Consider the following 7,648-nt stretch of genomic DNA (forward strand, 5'->3'; position numbering starts at 1 on the left):
CCAATCGTGCTCATATCATACCCGTAAAAGCTGCGAGTTACACTCTCGTGCAAAATGTTCGCTACAAGTGTAACATCCCATAAAGTTCCTACGAGTATCTTGCACGCTGAACTTGATACCTTAGAGCTTTTACATACATATAATACTCTGTGTGTGCCTGCGAATGACATGGCCTGGTTCCCAGCTGCTGTGTTCAAGTGTGCATAAGACTCTTACAGCATAGAACTTATGCTTGCGAGAAATACGAGTAGAGTATAATGGAGAGCGGAAGGGAATATTTGCATTAGGGAAAAGTTCCTTGGGGCAACAGAGATATTAAATACACATTTCTATACATGTATACATGTATACTTGAGAGATAAAAGGATGATACTTACACAGGTATAAATTCGTTGTGTGTACTTTGTTTTAAATCTGGGAATCTTTGTGTCAATTGGTTCTCTTTGAGACGAAACACTTTGGACAAGAGAAATAAAACCGTTTGGAAAATCTACGGCAATATTGATATTCAAACAAAAGTTGAGGTGAACAGGAATGAAATAACGTCTCAAGTATGAAATAAAAACAATTCTTATTAAATTCGAACGGTACAAGACAAGATATCAACAATTTCAGAAAAGTTCTTGTTATTAGAACGTTGAAAATGATCGTAAAAGATATATAAATAAATTGGATGTTATAAAATATGCAAAGTGCTAGCGACATAGAGCCGTAATATATTATTTTTGTTTTAATGAATCGCTCTTGTTACCAACGTTCCTGTATCTGAAATTCAAGAGGCATAAAACCAGCAAAGCGTAACGAGCTGAGAAACAAATTTTCTGCAAACGCTGCTCAATTAGCGTGGCAAAATTGAAACCCTAAGTGGCGAACGCTTCTCTCTTATTACAATTTTGATAACTGAAGGTGTCAGTTTTTGGACGACAAAAATTGAGGTCATTAATGAACCTTGTATCGGGGGTACCGAAGACTCGAGGATTTTGTCAGAGATCAACATAACGAGATTACTAATTCCAAGAGGGTTGTATAACGAAAACGAAGTCATGAAACTTGACGAGAGAAATCTTTGTTCTCCAGAATTCAAACATCTAACTGATTTAACGAATTGAATCATGGTGAATTGGAAGCATGCGATGAACCCTTCTATTACAGTTAACAACTGTTGCACGTCGTACATTTCGGATGATATAGTGTCGCGGATCCTCAGAAACGTATCTAAAAATTTCATCTTAATGGGTCGAACAGGTGATTTTTATTCGCAAATTTGCAAATCATTCGTCAATTCGCATTCTGAAAAAAAAAGAAAGAAAGAAAGAAATTGCAAATTCCGTTGCACATTCGTTAACCAGATAGATCATTTGAAGCACTAGCATCACACGTGTTTCATGTTATTCTATGTGATGCCCGACCCGCTCTTTGAGCTCCAGTTTCCACATGACTTATACCATTGAAATGCTACATGATTTAACAGTTTGCAGTGAAACTGATTCCGGCTCAATTTGAGGTAACAATGATTTCGTCGAGACGTGTAATACTCTATACTCTTGTAATTGGATATCATTGATTGATGGCAAATGCGGTGACGTATTGACCCGGATCAAGCTGTGCAAGTCAGCGCAGAAGAAGCTCAAACACCTTACACAGGGTGTTTCCGAGTAAACGCCGCGGTATGTTGGGTTGCCTACCACTAAGGAAAACAAATATTGGTAATACAGACCTACGAAGTTACCGGTAAGTAGCGCGTTTAAAGGCATCGCTAGTGAGCTGCACGCAAATTGGTAGTCCTGGCAGTTCCAGCTCATTCGCAAGGACTTTAAAATCGCTACTTGCCGATGAGTCAGTAGGTCTGTCTTAAAAAGAGTTCATCACTTTTGGCCAACTTATACAGTCACGTTGAAACTGTCATTCGTATTAATTTGTGAAGAATGGCGCAGTGAAGAATTCTAAAAAAATTCAAGTAAATGCATTGAATGGTTAAATAATATTATAATATAAAAAAAAAATATTAAATAAAGTAAAATAGATTATTAATAGATAAATTTATTTTCTGATTATTTTAGGAATACAGTGCAGTCCGATTGTCCGTCGGATGGCGTTACTGTCGTTACCCAACTACCTTGCCGACATTTCTGCCCCTTAGTGGTAGGCAACCCAACACACTGCAGCGTTTACTCGGAAGCACCCTGTATACCCGTTTGGCACGATTTTTTGCGTCATTTTTTAATCGTCACGACGTTAATACGGTCTATATTTCAGCTATTAGAGTTCGGAAAAAAGAACCCGGGCACCGGAGCTTTTTCTACACCTCGCAGCTGCGAAGCCTGATATGGATAAGTTAAGGGGCGAACGAGACTCGACTTGCTAACTTGGGACGAACCGCAGTGAAACTGAGCAAGAGGTACGTTAACTTCGAGTATGATACCTGCATGGAAAGTTTTACTTGCCGAAACTTTTATATTTCGTGGAATGTAATATTTGGTATATAAATACTTTGAACAGTACCGAGCGGATCTTTTCCTAAGATAATTTCTATTCCTCAGAAGCCGTATTCCAAAATTTCATCACTTTTGTCACAGCAGAAGGGTGATGGGCGTGATAAAAGTCAATGTTTTCTGACTGGATAGTATCTTCGCATGCTTTCGTCAGAGGTAACATAACCTCGATATTCGTTTCAGCTGTTTCAAAGCTGAAAACTCGATCGTCATTATATTTAAAAGATCCAAATAAGGTCCTGCAATCATGAACGACCTTTTTTTTTTGGATAATCTCTGTAAAACAATCCGTAGTTTCCACTCGGAAATTTTTATCACGTGAATGTTTCATCAGCTCAAATTTCAGCAATCAACGATTTCTTATCGCTCCATAGAATCGAAGGGTGAAAAATCGATTCAACAGACCTTTTACTGTCGATTTGTTTCAATTTTTGACTATCAAGGTTGTTTCAAGCGTAACGTTGACGCAGAAATATTATCCAATCCGAAAACATTGAACTACATCATTTGTATCACCGTTTTACTTGCACCAAATCTTTATTGTACATTCTCGTGATCCTAATTTCCTCATGCCCGTCTCTTAGTATCGCACACACGCCATCTTATGTATATGTATTTAATTTCAGCAGAACACCCGATCCGTTAGTCAATAATCAAACAGAATCCTGAATGCGAATTAGCTCGTCATACAGTGCAATATTAAACGTTGGTATATTTACGTGTTTCAAACGATATTTTTCACCCACAAATTCAGCGCGAAAGAGAATTTGAAAACATTGTTGACAAAACTGTACTGACAGCAAAAACTCACAAAATGAATTCAAAAATAATGAATCACTTCAGATTGTTTTATCATATAATTTATCCATGATTTGGTAAACTTTCGACTAAACCTTATAATATTTAATCCGAAGAAACTTTTTCTTGTAACTATTAGGATTAAAAAAATATCAACAATCATCTAATATAGTCCGAAATGAAGTGATTTTTACATGAAATAATCATAGATTTTATCGAAAATGAAATAAATCCGTTGAAAATAAAAACGTTTATTAAGTCCAAGCTACAATATTTGAAATTATCCTTTTCAAAATAAGTTTCTGAGTTTTTTAACAATAAATTAACTCACGATAGAGCAACGACGAAACATCGCATGTTTCATGTAACTGTTTTAAGCAACATTAATATCGTTCTGATTAAAAATAATATCTTTCTGATATTAAACCGTATATAAGTACGTTACGCGTGTGAAGCATCATATGTGGATGGATTGGGATTAAAAGAACCTTCTGAAATAAGATGTTCCGAATCTCTGTATGCGGATCAGGAAACGATTTTACCGTTGAGATAAGGGTTTGTTGGTTTTCGTGATTGGTTCGGTGTATTCCTTTCATCGCGGAAACAGCAATCGTCCTAACGCAGCCCGGAGACCCGGACGACTCAGTGCGTTACGCCTTGCGTAAACCTGATCAGGACCAAATTGATTATCCGGTTGATCCAGGGTAATTTCAACTCGGAAATAAGATGACGAAGAAGCATTGAATCAGTCCGAAACTGGGCGGAACGATGCCCGCAATGCATCAATCGATACGACGGCGTATTTAACTACATACGAACTTGATATTGGTAGAATTTTTTAGAGAATTGAACGCTGTAGATAAAATTTTATTTCAATCTTCACTCTAAAGTTTATCACTCAGCTACCAAAGACGTTTGAAGACGAATTCTCACATTGAATTTATCTTCAAGACTGATAACTTGAGAACTCTCGAACCTACGAACATTGCTTCTAGGAGATTTTTGCAGAAAATTGAATTGCCTGATATTTCGTCATGCAAATTTTTCTTGCAAAGTCAATGGTTTAGCCACTGAAACCATTTAAAGACGAATTTTCTCATAAACTTGACCTTCAAGACTTTCAACTTCCGAATCGTTAAAGCTACAAACGTTGCTCTATGGACATTTTAACAGATGATTCAATTGTCTCCAATTTTGTGGCATCAAGTTTTGTCATAGAGTCGATAGTTCAGCCACTAAAGATGATTAAAAATTCTTATTTCCATAAGTTTGACTTTCGAAGATTATAACTTTCGAACCGTCACCGTGGCGAATTTTTTAAGGAATTCTATTCTCTGCGAAAAGCTTCCAGGGTTAAGTCCGTATCATTAACCCTAGTCACTGACCCGGAATCACTTTACTGACCAGAATCGACTTTATCGTACAATTTTAAAGTCAGCGTGCTTGAATCGGGATTTTTTGTGCAAGTAAAACGAAGCATGATTGAAAAAACGTTCGGGTTTCAGGGTTCCCGTGTATATATTGCATATTGTGTTACTTTTTTTGCTTCAATAATTTCTTCGACATCCTCAATATTTTTTTGCAAAAACTAAGATCAGAGTCTGTTCCTGAATAGTTCAATTTTGGCCTCAGAATTTTCTTCGAGTCGTAAATGTGAGTAACGTAATGTTGTGTAGAGTAATAACGTTTCAAAGTTAGCTGGGGTCTGGATAAACCCGTGTAAGTAATGTGGAAGTTTTCATAGATGTAAGTGACTAGGGTTGGTTTCGCCTGAGTGGTAACAATTTGATAGAACAAAAATTACACCCTCTCCGTGTAATTTAAAACTTCGCGTCCCGAGAGTTTCCCTTAAAAATTGAATTCAAGATATCCTCCCTTCGGGACTTCTTTTTTGACACGTGAAGCAAATATTCCAGCTATTATATCGGATAAAATAGATAAAATGGAAGCTTTAGAATAGTAACGGATGCTAGACTTTCCGGTGATAGCTAGAAAACTAATTTTCATTTTCTACCTATAACTACATTTTTCGATTGCGGTAAAAAAATGAAAATAGTTAAAGATTGAACGGTAACCGGAACTAAAAATTTCACTCAGTGTATTATAGGAGGTACCTTCAGAAGCAACCTTGATTATTGTACTTATGTCTAGGGGTATATGATTTATGAACGATCCCTGAGTCGAATTACATTTTTTTTTTTTTGTTTGTTTGTTTGTTTCTGCTTCCGAACACCGCCAGATTTCTGCCGCTGCGGCGCTTCCGCGATCAATATGTACCTACATGTTCGTGTCGTGGATTCCAAGTGGGGCCAATATTGCGGAGATAGGGTGCATATCGAGATATACAGAGCTTCTCTATATGTTGTGCTTTCACAGTAAGTCAAGGAGGGCTGCTGCTATTACGCGATATGGAAGCGCTTCGAGTGATCGTGAAAATCGATTCAGAGACGATTCGAGCTAAATTTGGCCATTGGCAGAGTAAAGGAGTTCGTTGAGGTATTTGTAGAGGTATATAATGTACTCTGTCATGCGATTAGAGTGCAGTGATTTTTTATCAAAATTCAACGTCAGAGAACCAACATTCGAATGTCCAAAGTTGATTCGGATGTAACTTCGGTAATGAGTATTGAGTAAGTACGAGATAAGTTCATTTTAGTTTATTGACCCTGTCCCAATTATTCACCTTTTTTGGCTGTATCTGTTTGATCCTGAGCTCGGATATCGCCAAAAAATAAATTCGCAGTCCCTAACCCTCTGGCAATTCGTTTTAGTCATCGAGAAATTTACAATTTGTGTCGTAAATTTATAATTTTGGACAATGGAAGGGTCGGTAATTGGGTCTAATTAACGTGTCAATAATTGGTACATTTACCTTAGTGATAAAAAGCAACGAAACTTGACCCGAAGCAGGAGTTGTTTATTAATTAATTGGGATTTTCGACAGTTTTTTTTTTCCCTCGAATAGCACCATAAAGAAGTTTAATTTTAGGTCTAGATAATATTACAAAATTTCACCCTGATTCAAATTTACCGTTACAATAAAAATTCTATGCAAATATTGTCGGAAAATTCGCAACTCCGTTGCCTAAACTAAAAATAAAACAATAATACTTTTTTTTACGATGCATTCAACAAAGACTATCAAAATTTTCAGCCAATCGTCACGGACATAGTTAATAATATCATAAATTGACATAGGATTGAAGAAAGTTGTATAACATTCGGTTAATCTTCAATTGGAGATTGAATTGCTTGCGAAGTTCGAACTAGTAATCTTCTCTAATGAATCAACTCACTAATGAGAAATATCGTCACAGGATGTATAGTAATAGAAAATCTGTAGCAATACTGTCCTAAAAATTCCCCCAACTTTAATCTCTCACTTCAAAATGCATTATATAATATGATGCAGAAATTACACCAAGGGACAAATTTATGTACGAAAAATCAATTTTCGTTTTTTTTTTTGGCATTTTCATACACTAACATCCCTCCTCTGAATCGGGAAATTTTTAATTTTTATGAGGTTGCATATGGCCAATTTAATATCCGAAAAAGTTTAAATTTAAATACGTTTTTCTTCACTTTCGATTTTTCAAAATGCCGCGCAAGGTTTCTCCTACAGTTATTAACCGATTCACCTGAAGTTTTTAAACGTCGTTTTTTTTCAGAGTATTTTCCATACAGTGTCACAGGATTCTGCCCGAATTCTCAACCGAGAGTGAGATACCTTGAATTTTATTTTGAAAAACGACTCGTTTTTAGACATGATTTTTAAAAATGATGCATTTTCTTTCAAAATGAAGCTATTGAAAAAATCTTGTGGCAATTTGTCGGTATTTGCAAGCAGATCATACAAAAAAAACCCGTATTCTATGCTGCAAATATTAAATAAGAAACCTTGCGCGAAATGAATTTTCAGCTTTTTAGACTCTATTCAAATTGCATCACCCTGATACATTTAAATGAGGATATGATGAGGTAAATTTACTCTAAAAGACGTAAGAAGTGCATATCTAAAATCTCTAAAACTTTATCCTACATGAGAACAAAAATGAACTGGAATTCCTCTAAGTGTAATCTCAAACCTAAACCATCGGAGAGAAGAAAAATCTCCAGGAATTTGATCCGCGGCGATAACACAGCGAGAAAAAATTTCTCAAAGTTTTTCCTCGACTCGTAATTTTCGACTCAAACGATCCTGACTAATCGTCGCTTCATTAATCACAACCGAAATTAAGGGGCATCTTCGGAACATCGATGTTTTTATATACGCCGTTCACACTTAAAGCGAATGGAGGAATGCCCGGTTTGAAAACGACGCGATCCGTTCGTCATTTAACCGTGTCTCTCGAATT

Source organism: Neodiprion virginianus, chromosome 7 (genome assembly GCF_021901495.1).
Source record: "Neodiprion virginianus isolate iyNeoVirg1 chromosome 7, iyNeoVirg1.1, whole genome shotgun sequence".
Lineage (NCBI taxonomy): Eukaryota > Metazoa > Arthropoda > Insecta > Hymenoptera > Diprionidae > Neodiprion > Neodiprion virginianus.